The sequence below is a fragment of the Pleurodeles waltl genome, chromosome 9 (assembly GCF_031143425.1).
Source record: "Pleurodeles waltl isolate 20211129_DDA chromosome 9, aPleWal1.hap1.20221129, whole genome shotgun sequence".
In the NCBI taxonomy this organism is placed as follows: Eukaryota; Metazoa; Chordata; class Amphibia; order Caudata; family Salamandridae; genus Pleurodeles; species Pleurodeles waltl.
This window is the reverse complement of record NC_090448.1, coordinates 1,189,511,936-1,189,533,611: the sequence shown is the minus strand read 5'-3', so window position 1 is coordinate 1,189,533,611 and position 21,676 is coordinate 1,189,511,936.

Below are 21,676 nucleotides of genomic sequence, written 5' to 3'. Positions count from 1 at the left end.
TGCACTAAATTGAAAAGCTGATCCGGAAGGACGGTATACTATACTGCACTAGATTGAGAAGCTGATCCGGGATGACGGTATACTATACTGCACTAGATTGAGAAGCTGATCCGGGAGGACGGTATACTATACTGCACTAGATTGAGGAGCTGATCCGGGGCGACGGTACCCTATATTGTACTAAATTGAGAAACTGATCTGGGAGGACAGTATACTATACTGCACTAGATTGAGGAGCTGATCCAGGAGGACGGCATACCATACTGCACCAGATTAAGAAGCTGATCCAGGGGGACGTATACTATACTGCATTAGATTGAGAAGCTGATTCGTGAGGATGGTACACTACACTGCACTAGATTGAGAAGCTGATCGGGGGACGGTATACTATACTGCACTAGATTGTGAAACTGATCCGGGAGGAGGGTACACTATACTGCACTAGATTGAGAAGCTGATCCAGGAGGACGGTATACTATACAGCACTAGATTGAGAAGCTGATCCAGGAGGACAGTATGCTATACTGCACTAGATTGTGAAGCTGGTCCAGGAGGATAGCATACTATACTGCACTAGATTGAGGAGCTGATCCAGGAGGATGGTATACTATACTGCACTAGATTGAGAAGTTGATTGAGGAGGACGGTATACTATACTGCACTAGATTAAGAAGCTGATGCGGGAGGACGGTATACCATACTGCACTAGATTGAGAAGCTGATCCGGGAGGACGTATACTATACTGCACTAGATTGAAAAGCTTATCCGGGAGGATGGTATACTATACTGCACTAGATTGAGAAGCTGATCCGGGATTGAGAAGCTGATCTGGGAGGACGGTATACTATACTGCACTAGATTGAGAAGCTGATCCGGGATTGAGAAGCTGATCCAGGAGGACGGTATACTATACTGCACTAAATTGAAAAGCTGATCCGGAAGGACGGTATACTATACTGCACTAGATTGAGAAGCTGATCCGGGAGGACGGTATACTAAACTGCACTAGATTGAGAAGCTGATCCGGAAGGACGGTATACTATACTGCACTAGATTGAGAAGCTGATCCGGGAGGACGGTATACTAAACTGCACTAGATTGAGAAGCTGATCCGGGAGGACGGTATACTATACTGCACTAGATTGAGGAGCTGATCCAGGAGGATGGTATACTAAACTGCACTAGATTGAGAAGTTGATTGAGGAGGACGGTATACCATACTGCACTAGATTGAGAAGCTGATCCGGTATTGAGAAGCTGATGCGGGAGGACGTATACTATACTGCACTAGATTGAAAAGCTGATCTGGGAGGAAGGTATACTATACTGCACTATATTGAGAAGCTGATCCGTGAGGACAGTATACTATACTGCACTAGATTGAGAAGCTGATCCGTGAGGACGGTATACAATACTGCACTAGATTGAGAAGCTGATCCGTGAGGATGGTACACTATACTGCACTAGATTGAGAAGCTGATCCGGGAGGGTGGTACACTATACTGCACTAGATTGAGAAGCTGATCCGGGGGACGTTATACTATACTGCACTAGATTGAGAAGTTGATCCGGGGGCATTGTATACTATACTGCACTCGATTGAGAAGCTGATCCGTGAGGATGGTACACTACACTGCACTAGATTGAGAAGCTGATCCGGGGACAGTATATAGTACTGCACTAGATTGTGAAGCTGATCCAGGAGGAGGGTACACTATACTGCACTAGATTGTGAAGCTGATCCAGGAGGATGGTATACTATACAGCACTAGATTGAGAAGCTGATCCAGGAGGACAGTATGCTATACTGCTCTAGATTAAGAAGCTGATCCGGGAGGACGGTATACTATACTGCACTAGTTTGAGAAGCTGATCCAGGAGGATGGTATACTGTACTGCAGTAGATTGAGAAGCTGATCCGTGAGGACGGTATACTATACTACACTAAATTGAGAAGCTGATCCGCGAGGATGGTATACTATACTGCACTAGATTGAGAAACTGATCTGGGAGGACGGTATACTATACTGCACTAGATTGAGGAGCTGATCCAGGAGGACGGTCTACTATACTGCACTAGATTGAGAAGCTGATCTGGGAGGACGGTATACTATACTGCACTAGATTGAGAAGCTGATCCGGGATTGAAAAGCTGATCCGGGAGGACGGTATACTATACTGCACTAAATTGAAAAGCTGATCCGGAAGGACGGTATACTATACTGCACTAGATTGAGAAGCTGATCCGGGATGACGGTATACTATACTGCACTAGATTGAGAAGCTGATCCGGGAGGACGGTATACTATACTGCACTAGATTGAGGAGCTGATCCGGGGCGACGGTACCCTATATTGTACTAAATTGAGAAACTGATCTGGGAGGACAGTATACTATACTGCACTAGATTGAGGAGCTGATCCAGGAGGACGGCATACCATACTGCACCAGATTAAGAAGCTGATCCAGGGGGACGTATACTATACTGCATTAGATTGAGAAGCTGATTCGTGAGGATGGTACACTACACTGCACTAGATTGAGAAGCTGATCGGGGGACGGTATACTATACTGCACTAGATTGTGAAACTGATCCGGGAGGAGGGTACACTATACTGCACTAGATTGAGAAGCTGATCCAGGAGGACGGTATACTATACAGCACTAGATTGAGAAGCTGATCCAGGAGGACAGTATGCTATACTGCACTAGATTGTGAAGCTGGTCCAGGAGGATAGCATACTATACTGCACTAGATTGAGGAGCTGATCCAGGAGGATGGTATACTATACTGCACTAGATTGAGAAGTTGATTGAGGAGGACGGTATACTATACTGCACTAGATTAAGAAGCTGATGCGGGAGGACGGTATACCATACTGCACTAGATTGAGAAGCTGATCCGGGAGGACGTATACTATACTGCACTAGATTGAAAAGCTTATCCGGGAGGATGGTATACTATACTGCACTAGATTGAGAAGCTGATCCGGGATTGAGAAGCTGATCTGGGAGGACGGTATACTATACTGCACTAGATTGAGAAGCTGATCCGGGATTGAGAAGCTGATCCAGGAGGACGGTATACTATACTGCACTAAATTGAAAAGCTGATCCGGAAGGACGGTATACTATACTGCACTAGATTGAGAAGCTGATCCGGGAGGACGGTATACTAAACTGCACTAGATTGAGAAGCTGATCCGGAAGGACGGTATACTATACTGCACTAGATTGAGAAGCTGATCCGGGAGGACGGTATACTAAACTGCACTAGATTGAGAAGCTGATCCGGGAGGACGGTATACTATACTGCACTAGATTGAGGAGCTGATCCAGGAGGATGGTATACTAAACTGCACTAGATTGAGAAGTTGATTGAGGAGGACGGTATACCATACTGCACTAGATTGAGAAGCTGATCCGGTATTGAGAAGCTGATGCGGGAGGACGTATACTATACTGCACTAGATTGAAAAGCTGATCTGGGAGGAAGGTATACTATACTGCACTAGATTGAGAAACTGATCCAGGAGGACGGTATACTATACTGCACTAGATTGAGAAGCTGATCCAGGGGGACGGTATACCATACTGCACTAGATTGAGAAGCTGATCCGGGATTGAGAAGCTGATCCGGGAGGACGTATACTATACTGCACTAGATTGAAAAGCTGATATGGGAGGACGGTATACTATACTGCACTAGATTGAGAAGCTGATCCGTGAGGACAGTATACTATACTGCACTAGATTGAGAAGCTGTTCCGGGAGGATGGTTTACTATACTGCACTAGATTGAGGAGCTGATCCGGGAGGATGGTATACTATACTGCACTAGATTGAGAAGCTGATCCAGGAGGATAGTATACTATACTGCACTAGATTGAGAAGCTGATCCGGGAGGACGGTATACTATACTGCACTAGATTGAGAAGCTGATCCGGGATTGAGAAGCTGATCCGGGGGACGGTATACTATACTGCACTAGATTGAGAAGCTGAACCGGGAGGATGGTATGCTTTACTGCACTAGATTTCGAAGCTGATCTGGGAGGACGGTATACTATACTGCACTAGATTGAGAAGCTGATCCATGACGACGGTATACTATACAGCAATAGATTGAGAAGCTGATCCATGAGGACGGTATACTATACAGCACTAGATTGAGAAGCTGATCCGTGAGGACGGTATACTATACTGCACTAGATTGAGAAGCTGATCCGTGAGGATGGTACACTATACTGCACTAGATTGAGAAGCTGATCCGGGAGGACGGTATACTATACTGCACTAGATTGAGAAGATGATCAGTGAGGATGGTACACTATACTGCACTAGATTGAGAAGCTGATCCAGGAGGACGGTATACTATACTGCACTAGATTGAGGAGCTGATCCAGGAGGATGGTATACTATACTGCACTAGATTGAGAAGTTGATCCAGGAGGACGGTATACTATACTGCACAAGATTGAGAAGCTGATCCGGGGGACGTTATACTATACTGCACTAGATTGAGAAGTTGATCCGGGGGCATTGTATACTATACTGCACTCGATTGAGAAGCTGATCCGTGAGGATGGTACACTACACTGCACTAGATTGAGAATCTGATTCGGGGACGGTATATAGTACTGCACTAGATTGTGAAGCTGATCCGGGAGGACGGTATACTATACTGCACTAAATTCAAAAGCTGATCCGGAAGGACGGTATACTATACTGCACTAGATTGAGAAGCTGATCCGGGAGGACGGTATACTATACTGCACTAGATTGAGAAGGTGATCCGGGATTGAAAAGCTGATCCGGGAGGACGGTATACTATACTGCACTAGATTGAGGAGCTGATCCAGGAGGATGGTATACTATACTGCACTAGATTGAGAAGCCGATCCAGGAGGACGGTCTACTATACTGCACTAGATTGAGAAGCTGATCTGGGAGGACGGTATACTATACTGCACTAGATTGAGAAGCTGATCCGGGATTGAAAAGCTGATCCGGGAGGACGGTATACTATACTGCACTAAATTGAAAAGCTGATCCGGAAGGACGGTATACTATACTGCACTAGATTGAGAAGCTGATCCGGGAGGACGGTATACTATACTGCACTAGATTGAGAAGCTGATCCGGAAGGACGGTATACTATATTGCACTAGATTGAGGAGCTGATCCGGGGCGACGGTACCCTATATTGCACTAGATTGAGAAACTGATCTGGGAGGACAGTATACTATACTGCACTAGATTGAGGAGCTGATCCAGGAGGACGGCATACCATACTGCACCAGATTAAGAAGCTGATCCAGGGGGACGTATACTATACTGCATTAGATTGAGAAGCTGATTCGTGAGGATGGTACACTACACTGCACTAGATTGAGAAGCTGATCGGGGACGGTATACTATACTGCACTAGATTGTGAAGCTGATCCGGGAGGAGGGTACACTATACTGCACTAGATTGAGAAGCTGATTCGTGAGGATGGTACACTACACTGCACTAGATTGAGAAGCTGATCGGGGGACGGTATACTATACTGCACTAGATTTTGAAGCTGATCCGGGAGGAGGGTACACTATACTGCACTAGATTGAGAAGCTGATCCAGGAGGACGGTATACTATACAGCACTAGATTGAGAAGCTGATCCAGGAGGACAGTATGGTATACTGCACTAGATTGTGAAGCTGGTCCTGGAGGATGGTATACTATACTGCACTAGATTGAGAAGCTGATCCGTGAGGACGGTATACTATACTGCACTAGATTGAGGAGCTGATCCAGGAGGATGGTATACTATACTGCACTAGATTGAGAAACTGATCCAGGAGGACGGTATACTATACTGCACTAGATTGAGAAGCTGATCCAGGAGGATGGTATACTATACAGCAGTAGATTGAGAAGCTGATCCAGGAGGACAGTATGCTATACTGCACTAGATTGTGAAGCTGGTCCAGGAGGACGGTATACTATACTGCACTAGATTGAGAAGCTGATCCGTGAGGACGGTACACTATACTGCACTAGATTGAGAAGCTGATCCGGGAGGATGGTATACTATACTGCACTAGATTGAGAATCTGATCCGTGAGGACGGTATACTATACTGCACTAGATTGAGGAGCTGATCCAGGAGGATGGTATACTATACTGCACTAGATTGAGAAACTGATCCAGGAGGACGGTATACTATACTGCACTAGATTGAGAAGCTGATCTGGGAGGACGGTATACTATACTGCACTAGATTGAGAAGCTGATCCGGGATTGAGAAGCTGATCCAGGAGGACGGTATACTATACTGCACTAAATTGAAAAGCTGATCCGGAAGGACGGTATACTATACTGCACTAGATTGAGAAACTGATCCGGGAGGACGGTATACTAAACTGCACTAGATTGAGAAGCTGATCCGGGAGGACGGTATACTATACTGCACTAGATTGAGGAGCTGATCCAGGAGGATGGTATACTATACTGCACTAGATTGAGAAGTTGATTGAGGAGGACGGTATACTATACTGCACTAGATTGAGAAGCTGATGCGGGAGGACGGTATACCATACTGCACTAGATTGAGAAGCTGATCCGGTATTGAGAAGCTGATCCGGGAGGACGTATACTATACTGCACTAGATTGAAAAGCTGATCTGGGAGGACGGTATACTATACTGCACTATATTGAGAAGCTGATCCGTGAGGACAGTATACTATACTGCACTAGATTGAGAAGCTGTTCCGGGAGGATGGTTTACTATACTGCACTAGATTGAGGAGCTGATCCAGGAGGATGGTATACTATACTGCACTAGATTGAGAAGCTGATCCAGAGGACGGTATACTATACTGCACTAGATTGAGAAGCTGATCCGGGAGGACGGTATACTATACTGCACTAGATTGAGAAGCTGATCCGGGATTGAGAAGCTGATCCGGGGGACGGTATACTATAATGCACTAGATTGAAATGCTGATCTGGGAGGACGGTATACTATAGTGCACTAGGTTGAGAAGCTGATCCAGGAGGATGGTATACTATACTGCACTAGATTGAGACGCTGATCCGGGAGGAGCGTATGCTATACTGCATGAGATTGAGAAGATGATCCGTGATTGAGAACTGATCCGGGAGGACGGTATACTATACTGCTCTAGACTGAAAAGCTGATCCATTAGGATGGTATACTATACTGCACTAGATTGAGAAGCAGATCCAGGAGGACGGTATACTATACTGCACTAGATTGAGAAGCTGATCCAGGGGGACAGTATACTATACTGCACTAGATTGAGAAGCTGATCCGTGTGGATGGTACACTATACTGCACTAGATTGAGAAGCTGATCCGGGAGAACAGCATACTATACTGCAGCAGATTGAGGAGCTGATCCAAGAGGATGGTACACTATACTGCACTAGATTGAGAAGCTGAACCGGGAGGACGGTATACTATACTGCACGTGATTGAGAAGCTGATCCGGGAGGACGGTATACTATACTGCACGAGAGATTGAGAAGCTGATCCGAGAGGATGATATACTATACTGCACTAGATTGAGAAACTGATCCAGGAGGACGGTATACTATACTGCACTAGATTGAGAAGCTGATCCAGGGGGACGGTATACCATACTGCACTAGATTGAGAAGCTGATCCGGGATTGAGAAGCTGATCCGGGAGGACGTATACTATACTGCACTAGATTGAAAAGCTGATCTGGGAGGACGGTATACTATACTGCACTAGATTGAGAAGCTGATCCGTGAGGACAGTATACTATACTGCACTAGATTGAGAAGCTGTTCCGGGAGGATGGTTTACTATACTGCACTAGATTGAGGAGCTGATCCGGGAGGATGGTATACTATACTGCACTAGATTGAGAAGCTGATCCAGGAGGACAGTATACTATACTGCACTAGATTGAGAAGCTGATCCGGGAGGACGGTATACTATACTGCACTAGATTTCGAAGCTGATCTGGGAGGACGGTATACTATACTGCACTAGATTGAGAAGCTGATCCATGAGGACGGTATACTATACAGCACTAGATTGAGAAGGTGATAATGGAGGACGGTATACTATACTGCACTAGATTGAGAAGGTGATCCGTGAGGATGGTACACTATACTGCACTAGATTGAGAAGCTGATCCGGGAGGACGGTATACTATACTTCACTAGATTGAGAAGCTGATCCGTGAGGACGGTATACTATACTGCACTAGATTGAGAAGCTGATCCGTGAGGATGGTACACTATACTGCACTAGATTGAGAAGCTGATCCGGGAGGACGGTATACTATACTGCACTAGATTGAGAAGCTGATCCGTGAGGATGGTACACTATACTGCACTAGATTGAGAAGCTGATCCGGGGGACGTTATACTATACTGCACTAGATTGAGAAGTTGATCCGGGGGCATTGCATACTATACTGCACTCGATTGAGAAGCTGATCCGTGAGGATGGTACAGTACACTGCACTAGATTGAGAAGCTGATTCGGGGACGGTATATAGTACTCCACTAGATTGTGAAGCTGATCCGGGAAGAGGGTACACTATACTGCACTAGATTGTGAAGCTGTTCCTGGTGGATGGTATACTATACAGCACTAGAATGAGAAGCTGATCCAGGAGGACAGTATGCTATACTGCACTAGATTAAGAAGCTGATCCGGGAGGACGGTATACTATACTGCACTAGATTGAGAAGCTGATCCAGGAGGATGGTATACTGTACTGCACTAGATTGAGAAGCTGATCCGTGAGGAGGGTATACTATACAGCACTAGATTGAGAAGCTGATCCGGGAGGATGGTATACTATACTGCACAAGATTGAGAAACTGATCCGGGAGGACGGTATACTATACTGCACTAGATTGAGGAGCTGATAAAGGAGGATGGTATACTATACTGCACTAGATTGAGAAGCTGATCCAGGAGGACGGTCTACTATACTGCACTAGATTGAGAAGCTGATCTGGGAGGACGGTATACTATACTGCACTAGATTGAGAAGCTGATCCGGGATTGAAAAGCTGATCCGGGAGGACGGTATACTATACTGCACTAAATTGAAAAGCTGATCCGGAAGGACGGTATACTATACTGCACTAGATTGAGAAGCTGATCCGGGAGGACGGTATACTATACTGCACTAGATTGAGAAGCAGATCGGGGGACGGTATACTATACTGCACTAGATTGTGAAGCTGATCCGGGAGGAGGGTACACTATACTGCACTAGATTAGGAAGCTGATCCAGGAGGACGTTATACTATACAGCACTAGATTGAGAAGCTGATCCAGGAGGACAGTATGCTATACTGCACTAGTTTGTGAAGCTGGTCCAGGAGGATGGTATACTATACTGCACTAGATTGAGGAGCTGATCCAGGAGGACGGTATACTATACTGCACTAGATTGAGAAGTTGATTGAGGAGGACGGAATACTATACTGCACTAGATTGAGAAGCTGATGCGGGAGGACGGTATACCATACTGCACTAGATTGAGAAACTAATCCGGGATTGAGAAGCTGATCCGGGAGGACGTATACTATACTGCACTAGATTGAAAAACTGATCTGGCAGGACGGTATACTATACTGCACTAGATTGAGAAGCTGATCCGTGAGGACAGTATACTATACTGCACTAGATTGAGAAGATGTTCCGGGAGGATGGTTTACTATACTGCACTAGATTGAGGAGCTGATCCGGGAGGATGGTATACTATACTGCACTAGATTGAGAAGCTGATCCGGGAGGACGGTATACTATACTGCACTAGATTGAGAAGCTGATCCGGGACTGAGAAGCTGATCCGGGGGACGGTATACTATACTGCACTAGATTGAAAAGCTGATCCAGGGGGACGGTATACTATACTGCACTAGATTGAGAAGCTGATCCGTGAGGATGGTACACCATACTGCACTAGATTGAGAAGCTGATCCGGGAGGACGGTATACTATACTGCACTAGATTGAAAAGCTGATCCAGGAGGACGGTATAATATACTGCACTAGATGGAGAAGCTGATCCAGGAGGACGGTATACTATACTGCACTAGATTGAGAAGCTGATCCAGGGGGGCGGTATACTATACTGCACTAGATTGAGAAGCTGATCCATGGGGATGGTACACTATAGTGCACTAGATTGAGAAGGTGATCCAGGGGGACGGTATACTATACTGCACTAGATTGAGAAGCTGATCCCTGAGGACGGTATACTATACTGTACTAGATTGAGAAGCTGATCCGGGAGGACGGTATACTATACTGCACTAGATTGAGAAGCTGATCCAGGAGGACAGTATACTATACTGCACTAGATTGAGAAGCTTATCCAGGAGGACGGTATACTATACTGCACTAGATTGAGAAGCTGAACCGGGAGGATGGTATGCTTTACTGCACTAGATTTCGAAGCTGATCTGGGAGGACGGTATACTATACTGCACTAGATTGAGAAGCTGATCCATGAGGACGGTATACTATACAGCACTAGATTGAGAAGGTGATCCAGGAGGACGGCATACTATACTGCACTAGATTGAGAAGGTGATCCGTGAGGATGGTACACTATACTGCACTAGATTGAGAAGCTGATCCTGGAGGACGGTATACTATACTTCACTAGATTGAGAAGCTGATCCGTGAGGACGGTATACAATACTGCACTAGATTGAGAAGCTGATCCGTGAGGATGGTACACTATACTGCACTAGATTGAGAAGCTGATCCGGGAGGATGGTACACTATACTGCACTAGATTGAGAAGCTGATCCGGGGGACGTTATACTATACTGCACTAGATTGAGAAGTTGATCCGGGGGCATTGTATACTATACTGCACTCGATTGAGAAGCTGATCCGTGAGGATGGTACACTACACTTCACTAGATTGAGTAGCTGATCCGGGGACAGTATATAGTACTGCACTAGATTGTGAAGCTGATCCAGGAGGAGGGTACACTATACTGCACTAGATTGTGAAGCTGATCCAGGAGGATGGTATACTATACAGCACTAGATTGAGAAGCTGATCCAGGAGGACAGTATGCTATACTGCTCTAGATTAAGAAGCTGATCCGGGAGGACGGTATACTATACTGCACTAGTTTGAGAAGCTGATCCAGGAGGATGGTATACTGTACTGCAGTAGATTGAGAAGCTGATCCGTGAGGACGGTATACTATACTACACTAAATTGAGAAGCTGATCCGGGAGGATGGTATACTATACTGCACTAGATTGAGAAACTGATCTGGGAGGACGGTATACTATACTGCACTAGATTGAGGAGCTGATCCAGGAGGACGGTCTACTATACTGCACTAGATTGAGAAGCTGATCTGGGAGGACGGTATACTATACTGCACTAGATTGAGAAGCTGATCCGGGATTGAAAAGCTGATCCGGGAGGACGGTATACTATACTGCACTAAATTGAAAAGCTGATCCGGAAGGACGGTATACTATACTGCACTAGATTGAGAAGCTGATCCGGGATGACGGTATACTATACTGCACTAGATTGAGAAGCTGATCCGGGAGGACGGTATACTATACTGCACTAGATTGAGGAGCTGATCCGGGGCGACGGTACCCTATATTGTACTAAATTGAGAAACTGATCTGGGAGGACAGTATACTATACTGCACTAGATTGAGGAGCTGATCCAGGAGGACGGCATACCATACTGCACCAGATTAAGAAGCTGATCCAGGGGGACGTATACTATACTGCATTAGATTGAGAAGCTGATTCGTGAGGATGGTACACTACACTGCACTAGATTGAGAAGCTGATCGGGGGACGGTATACTATACTGCACTAGATTGTGAAACTGATCCGGGAGGAGGGTACACTATACTGCACTAGATTGAGAAGCTGATCCAGGAGGACGGTATACTATACAGCACTAGATTGAGAAGCTGATCCAGGAGGACAGTATGCTATACTGCACTAGATTGTGAAGCTGGTCCAGGAGGATAGCATACTATACTGCACTAGATTGAGGAGCTGATCCAGGAGGATGGTATACTATACTGCACTAGATTGAGAAGTTGATTGAGGAGGACGGTATACTATACTGCACTAGATTAAGAAGCTGATGCGGGAGGACGGTATACCATACTGCACTAGATTGAGAAGCTGATCCGGGAGGACGTATACTATACTGCACTAGATTGAAAAGCTTATCCGGGAGGATGGTATACTATACTGCACTAGATTGAGAAGCTGATCCGGGATTGAGAAGCTGATCTGGGAGGACGGTATACTATACTGCACTAGATTGAGAAGCTGATCCGGGATTGAGAAGCTGATCCAGGAGGACGGTATACTATACTGCACTAAATTGAAAAGCTGATCCGGAAGGACGGTATACTATACTGCACTAGATTGAGAAGCTGATCAGGGAGGACGGTATACTAAACTGCACTAGATTGAGAAGCTGATCCGGAAGGACGGTATACTATACTGCACTAGATTGAGAAGCTGATCCGGGAGGACGGTATACTAAACTGCACTAGATTGAGAAGCTGATCCGGGAGGACGGTATACTATACTGCACTAGATTGAGGAGCTGATCCAGGAGGATGGTATACTAAACTGCACTAGATTGAGAAGTTGATTGAGGAGGACGGTATACCATACTGCACTAGATTGAGAAGCTGATCCGGTATTGAGAAGCTGATGCGGGAGGACGTATACTATACTGCACTAGATTGAAAAGCTGATCTGGGAGGAAGGTATACTATACTGCACTATATTGAGAAGCTGATCCGTGAGGACAGTATACTATACTGCACTAGATTGAGAAGCTGATCCGTGAGGACGGTATACAATACTGCACTAGATTGAGAAGCTGATCCGTGAGGATGGTACACTATACTGCACTAGATTGAGAAGCTGATCCGGGAGGGTGGTACACTATACTGCACTAGATTGAGAAGCTGATCCGGGGGACGTTATACTATACTGCACTAGATTGAGAAGTTGATCCGGGGGCATTGTATACTATACTGCACTCGATTGAGAAGCTGATCCGTGAGGATGGTACACTACACTGCACTAGATTGAGAAGCTGATCCGGGGACAGTATATAGTACTGCACTAGATTGTGAAGCTGATCCAGGAGGAGGGTACACTATACTGCACTAGATTGTGAAGCTGATCCAGGAGGATGGTATACTATACAGCACTAGATTGAGAAGCTGATCCAGGAGGACAGTATGCTATACTGCTCTAGATTAAGAAGCTGATCCGGGAGGACGGTATACTATACTGCACTAGTTTGAGAAGCTGATCCAGGAGGATGGTATACTGTACTGCAGTAGATTGAGAAGCTGATCCGTGAGGACGGTATACTATACTACACTAAATTGAGAAGCTGATCCGGGAGGATGGTATACTATACTGCACTAGATTGAGAAACTGATCTGGGAGGACGGTATACTATACTGCACTAGATTGAGGAGCTGATCCAGGAGGACGGTCTACTATACTGCACTAGATTGAGAAGCTGATCTGGGAGGACGGTATACTATACTGCACTAGATTGAGAAGCTGATCCGGGATTGAAAAGCTGATCCGGGAGGACGGTATACTATACTGCACTAAATTGAAAAGCTGATCCGGAAGGACGGTATACTATACTGCACTAGATTGAGAAGCTGATCCGGGATGACGGTATACTATACTGCACTAGATTGAGAAGCTGATCCGGGAGGACGGTATACTATACTGCACTAGATTGAGGAGCTGATCCGGGGCGACGGTACCCTATATTGTACTAAATTGAGAAACTGATCTGGGAGGACAGTATACTATACTGCACTAGATTGAGGAGCTGATCCAGGAGGACGGCATACCATACTGCACCAGATTAAGAAGCTGATCCAGGGGGACGTATACTATACTGCATTAGATTGAGAAGCTGATTCGTGAGGATGGTACACTACACTGCACTAGATTGAGAAGCTGATCGGGGGACGGTATACTATACTGCACTAGATTGTGAAACTGATCCGGGAGGAGGGTACACTATACTGCACTAGATTGAGAAGCTGATCCAGGAGGACGGTATACTATACAGCACTAGATTGAGAAGCTGATCCAGGAGGACAGTATGCTATACTGCACTAGATTGTGAAGCTGGTCCAGGAGGATAGCATACTATACTGCACTAGATTGAGGAGCTGATCCAGGAGGATGGTATACTATACTGCACTAGATTGAGAAGTTGATTGAGGAGGACGGTATACTATACTGCACTAGATTAAGAAGCTGATGCGGGAGGACGGTATACCATACTGCACTAGATTGAGAAGCTGATCCGGGAGGACGTATACTATACTGCACTAGATTGAAAAGCTTATCCGGGAGGATGGTATACTATACTGCACTAGATTGAGAAGCTGATCCGGGATTGAGAAGCTGATCTGGGAGGACGGTATACTATACTGCACTAGATTGAGAAACTGATCCGGGATTGAGAAGCTGATCCAGGAGGACGGTATACTATACTGCACTAAATTGAAAAGCTGATCCGGAAGGACGGTATACTATACTGCACTAGATTGAGAAGCTGATCCGGGAGGACGGTATACTAAACTGCACTAGATTGAGAAGCTGATCCGGAAGGACGGTATACTATACTGCACTAGATTGAGAAGCTGATCCGGGAGGACGGTATACTAAACTGCACTAGATTGAGAAGCTGATCCGGGAGGACGGTATACTATACTGCACTAGATTGAGGAGCTGATCCAGGAGGATGGTATACTAAACTGCACTAGATTGAGAAGTTGATTGAGGAGGACGGTATACCATACTGCACTAGATTGAGAAGCTGATCCGGTATTGAGAAGCTGATGCGGGAGGACGTATACTATACTGCACTAGATTGAAAAGCTGATCTGGGAGGAAGGTATACTATACTGCACTATATTGAGAAGCTGATCCGTGAGGACAGTATACTATACTGCACTAGATTGAGAAGCTGTTCCGGGAGGATGGTTTACTATACTGCACTAGATTGAGGAGCTGATCCAGGAGGATGGTATTCTATACTGCACTAGATTGAGAAGCTGATCCAGAGGACGGTATACTATACTGCACTAGATTGAGAAGCTGATGCGGGAGGACGGTATACCATACTGCACTAGATTGAGAAACTGATCCGGGATTGAGAAGCTGATCCGGGAGGACGTATACTATACTGCACTAGATTGAAAAGCTGATCTGGGAGGACGGTATACTATACTGAACTAGATTGAGAACTTGATCCGTGAGGACAGTATACTATACTGCACTAGATTGAGAAGATGTTCCGGGAGGATGGTTTACTATACTGCACTAGATTGAGGAGCTGATCCGGGAGGATGGTATACTATACTGCACTAGATTGAGAAGCTGATCCAGGAGGACGGTATACTATACTGCACTAGATTGAGAAGCTGATCCGGGAGGACGGTATACTATACTGCACTAGATTGAGAAGCTGATCCGGGATTGAGAAGCTGATCCGGGGGACGGTATACTATACTGCACTAGATTGAAAAGCTGATCCAGGGGGACGGTATACTATACTGCACTAGATTGAGAAGCTGATCCGTGAGGATGGTACACCATACTGCACTAGATTGAGAAGCTGATCCGGGAGGACGGTATACTATACTGCACTAGATTGAAAAGCTGATCCAGGAGGACGGTATACTATACTGCACTAGATGGAGAAGCTGATCCAGGAGGACGGTATACTATACTGCACTATTTTGAGAAGCTGATCCAGGGGGGCGGTATACTATACTGCACTAGATTGAGAAGCTGATCCATGGGGATGGTACACTATAGTGCACTAGATTGAGAAGGTGATCCAGGGGGACGGTATACTATACTGCACTAGATTGAGAAGCTGATCCGTGAGGATGGTATACTATACTGTACTAGATTGAGAAGCTGATCCGGGAGGACGGTATACTATACTGCACTAGATTGAGAAGCTGATCCAGGAGGACGGTATACTATACTGCACTAGATTGAGAAGCTTATCCAGGAGGACGGTATACTATACTGCACTAGATTGAGAAGCTGAACCGGGAGGATGGTATGCTTTACTGCACTAGATTTCGAAGCTGATCTGGGAGGACGGTATACTATACTGCACTAGATTGAGAAGCTGATCCATGAGGACGGTATACTATACAGCACTAAATTGAGAAGGTGATCCAGGAGGACGGTACACTATAACACACTAGATTGAGAAGGTGATCTGTGAGGATGGTACACTATACTGCACTAGATTGAAAAACTGATCTGGGAGGACGGTATACTATACTGCACTAGATTGAGAAGCTGATTCGTGAGGATGGTACACTACACTGCACTAGATTGAGAAGCTGATCGGGGGACGGTATACTATACTGCACTAGATTGTGAAACTGATCCGGGAGGAGGGTACACTATACTGCACTAGATTGAGAAGCTGATCCAGGAGGACGGTATACTATACAGCACTAGATTGAGAAGCTGATCCAGGAGGACAGTATGCTATACTGCACTAGATTGTGAAGCTGGTCCAGGAGGATAGCATACTATACTGCACTAGATTGAGGAGCTGATCCAGGAGGATGGTATACTATACTGCACTAGATTGAGAAGTTGATTGAGGAGGACGGTATACTATACTGCACTAGATTAAGAAGCTGATGCGGGAGGACGGTATACCATACTGCACTAGATTGAGAAGCTGATCCGGGAGGACGTATACTATACTGCACTAGATTGAAAAGCTTATCCGGGAGGATGGTATACTATACTGCACTAGATTGAGAAGCTGATCCGGGATTGAGAAGCTGATCTGGGAGGACGGTATACTATACTGCACTAGATTGAGAAACTGATCCGGGATTGAGAAGCTGATCCAGGAGGACGGTATACTATACTGCACTAAATTGAAAAGCTGATCCGGAAGGACGGTATACTATACTGCACTAGATTGAGAAGCTGATCCGGGAGGATGGTATACTAAACTGCACTAGATTGAGAAGCTGATCCGGAAGGACGGTATACTATACTGCACTAGATTGAGAAGCTGATCCGGGAGGACGGTATACTAAACTGCACTAGATTGAGAAGCTGATCCGGGAGGACGGTATACTATACTGCACTAGATTGAGGAGCTGATCCAGGAGGATGGTATACTAAACTGCACTAGATTGAGAAGTTGATTGAGGAGGACGGTATACCATACTGCACTAGATTGAGAAGCTGATCCGGTATTGAGAAGCTGATGCGGGAGGACGTATACTATACTGCACTAGATTGAAAAGCTGATCTGGGAGGAAGGTATACTATACTGCACTATATTGAGAAGCTGATCCGTGAGGACAGTATACTATACTGCACTAGATTGAGAAGCTGTTCCGGGAGGATGGTTTACTATACTGCACTAGATTGAGGAGCTGATCCAGGAGGATGGTATTCTATACTGCACTAGATTGAGAAGCTGATCCAGAGGACGGTATACTATACTGCACTAGATTGAGAAGCTGATGCGGGAGGACGGTATACCATACTGCACTAGATTGAGAAACTGATCCGGGATTGAGAAGCTGATCCAGGAGGACAGTATACTATACTGCACTAGATTGAGAAGCTGATCCGGGAGGACGGTATACTATACTGCACTAGATTGAGAAGCTGATCCGGGATTGAGAAGCTGATCCGGGGGACGGTATACTATACTGCACTAGATTGAAAAGCTGATCCAGGGGGACGGTATACTATACTGCACTAGATTGAGAAGCTGATCCATGAGGATGGTACACCATACTGCACTAGATTGAGAAGCTGATCCGGGAGGACGGTATACTATACTGCACTAGATTGAAAAGCTGATCCAGGAGGACGGTATACTATACTGCACTAGATGGAGAAGCTGATCCAGGAGGACGGTATACTATACTGCACTATTTTGAGAAGCTGATCCAGAGGGGCGGTATACTATACTGCACTAGATTGAGAAGCTGATCCATGGGGATGGTACACTATAGTGCACTAGATTGAGAAGGTGATCCAGGGGGACGGTATACTATACTGCACTAGATTGAGAAGCTGATCCGTGAGGATGGTATACTATACTGTACTAGATTGAGAAGCTGATACGGGAGGACGGTATACTATACTGCACTAGATTGAGAAGCTGATCCAGGAGGACGGTATACTATACTGCACTAGATTGAGAAGCTTATCCAGGAGGACGGTATACTATACTGCACTAGATTGAGAAGCTGAACCGGGAGGATGGTATGCTTTACAGCACTAGATTTCGAAGCTGATCTGGGAGGACGGTATACTATACTGCACTAGATTGAGAAGCTGATCCATGAGGACGGTATACTATACAGCACTAAATTGAGAAGGTGATCCAGGAGGACGGTACACTATAACACACTAGATTGAGAAGGTGATCCGTGAGGATGGTACACTATACTGCACTAGATTGAAAAACTGATCTGGGAGGACGGTATACTATACTGCACTAGATTGAGAAGCTGATCCGTGAGGACAGTATACTATACTGCACTAGATTGAGAAGATGTTCCGGGAGGATGGTTTACTATACTGCACTAGATTGAGGAGCTGATCCGGGAGGATGGTATACTATACTGCACTAGATTGAGAAGCTGATCCGGGAGGACGGTATACTATACTGCACTAGATTGAGAAGCTGATCCGGGACTGAGAAGCTGATCCGGGGGACGGTATACTATACTGCACTAGATTGAAAAGCTGATCCAGGGGGACGGTATACTATACTGCACTAGATTGAGAAGCTGATCCGTGAGGATGGTACACCATACTGCACTAGATTGAGAAGCTGATCCGGGAGGACGGTATACTATACTGCACTAGATTGAAAAGCTGATCCAGGAGGACGGTATAATATACTGCACTAGATGGAGAAGCTGATCCAGGAGGACGGTATACTATACTGCACTAGATTGAGAAGCTGATCCAGGGGGGCGGTATACTATACTGCACTAGATTGAGAAGCTGATCCATGGGGATGGTACACTATAGTGCACTAGATTGAGAAGGTGATCCAGGGGGACGGTATACTATACTGCACTAGATTGAGAAGCTGATCCCTGAGGACGGTATACTATACTGTACTAGATTGAGAAGCTGATCCGGGAGGACGGTATACTATACTGCACTAGATTGAGAAGCTGATCCAGGAGGACAGTATACTATACTGCACTAGATTGAGAAGCTTATCCAGGAGGACGGTATACTATACTGCACTAGATTGAGAAGCTGAACCGGGAGGATGGTATGCTTTACTGCACTAGATTTCGAAGCTGATCTGGGAGGACGGTATACTATACTGCACTAGATTGAGAAGCTGATCCATGAGGACGGTATACTATACAGCACTAGATTGAGAAGGTGATCCAGGAGGACGGCATACTATACTGCACTAGATTGAGAAGGTGATCCGTGAGGATGGTACACTATACTGCACTAGATTGAGAAGCTGATCCTGGAGGACGGTATACTATACTTCACTAGATTGAGAAGCTGATCCGTGAGGACGGTATACAATACTGCACTAGATTGAGAAGCTGATCCGTGAGGATGGTACACTATACTGCACTAGATTGAGAAGCTGATCCGGGAGGATGGTACACTATACTGCACTAGATTGAGAAGCTGATCCGGGGGACGTTATACTATACTGCACTAGATTGAGAAGTTGATCCGGGGGCATTGTATACTATACTGCACTCGATTGAGAAGCTGATCCGTGAGGATGGTACACTACACTGCACTAGATTGAGAAACTGATCCGGGGACAGTATATAGTACTGCACTAGATTGTGAAGCTGATCCAGGAGGAGGGTACACTATACTGCACTAGATTGTGAAGCTGATCCAGGAGGATGGTATACTATACAGCACTAGATTGAGAAGCTGATCCAGGAGGACAGTATGCTATACTGCTCTAGATTAAGAAGCTGATCCGGGAGGACGGTATACTATACTGCACTAGTTTGAGAAGCTGATCCAGGAGGATGGTATACTGTACTGCAGTAGATTGAGAAGCTGATCCGTGAGGACGGTATACTATACTACACTAAATTGAGAAGCTGATCCGGGAGGATGGTATACTATACTGCACTAGATTGAGAAACTGATCTGGGAGGACGGTATACTATACTGCACTAGATTGAGGAGCTGATCCAGGAGGACGGTCTACTATACTGCACTAGATTGAGAAGCTGATCTGGGAGGACGGTATACTATACTGCACTAGATTGAGAAGCTGATCCGGGATTGAAAAGCTGATCCGGGAGGACGGTATACTATACTGCACTAAATTGAAAAGCTGATCCGGAAGGACGGTATACTATACTGCACTAGATTGAGAAGCTGATCCGGGATGACGGTATACTATACTGCACTAGATTGAGAAGCTGATCCGGGAGGACGGTATACTATACTGCACTAGATTGAGGAGCTGATCCGGGGCGACGGTACCCTATATTGTACTAAATTGAGAAACTGATCTGGGAGGACAGTATACTATACTGCACTAGATTGAGGAGCTGATCCAGGAGGACGGCATACCATACTGCACCAGATTAAGAAGCTGATCCAGGGGGACGTATACTATACTGCATTAGATTGAGAAGCTGATTCGTGAGGATGGTACACTACACTGCACTAGATTGAGAAGCTGATCGGGGGACGGTATACTATACTGCACTAGATTGTGAAACTGATCCGGGAGGAGGGTACACTATACTGCACTAGATTGAGAAGCTGATCCAGGAGGACGGTATACTATACAGCACTAGATTGAGAAGCTGATCCAGGAGGACAGTATGCTATACTGCACTAGATTGTGAAGCTGGTCCAGGAGGATAGCATACTATACTGCACTAGATTGAGGAGCTGATCCAGGAGGATGGTATACTATACTGCACTAGATTGAGAAGTTGATTGAGGAGGACGGTATACTATACTGCACTAGATTAAGAAGCTGATGCGGGAGGACGGTATACCATACTGCACTAGATTGAGAAGCTGATCCGGGAGGACGGTATACTATACTGCACTAGATTGAGAAGCTGAACCGGGAGGATGGTATGCTTTACTGCACTAGATTTCGAAGCTGATCTGGGAGGACGGTATACTATACTGCACTAGATTGAGAAGCTGATCCATGAGGACGGTATACTATACAGCACTAGATTGAGAAGGTGATCCAGGAGGACGGCATACTATACTGCACTAGATTGAGAAGGTGATCCGTGAGGATGGTACACTATACTGCACTAGATTGAGAAGCTGATCCTGGAGGACGGTATACTATACTTCACTAGATTGAGAAGCTGATCCGTGAGGACGGTATACAATACTGCACTAGATTGAGAAGCTGATCCGTGAGGATGGTACACTATACTGCACTAGATTGAGAAGCTGATCCGGGAGGATGGTACACTATACTGCACTAGATTGAGAAGCTGATCCGGGGGACGTTATACTATACTGCACTAGATTGAGAAGTTGATCCGGGGGCATTGTATACTATACTGCACTCGATTGAGAAGCTGATCCGTG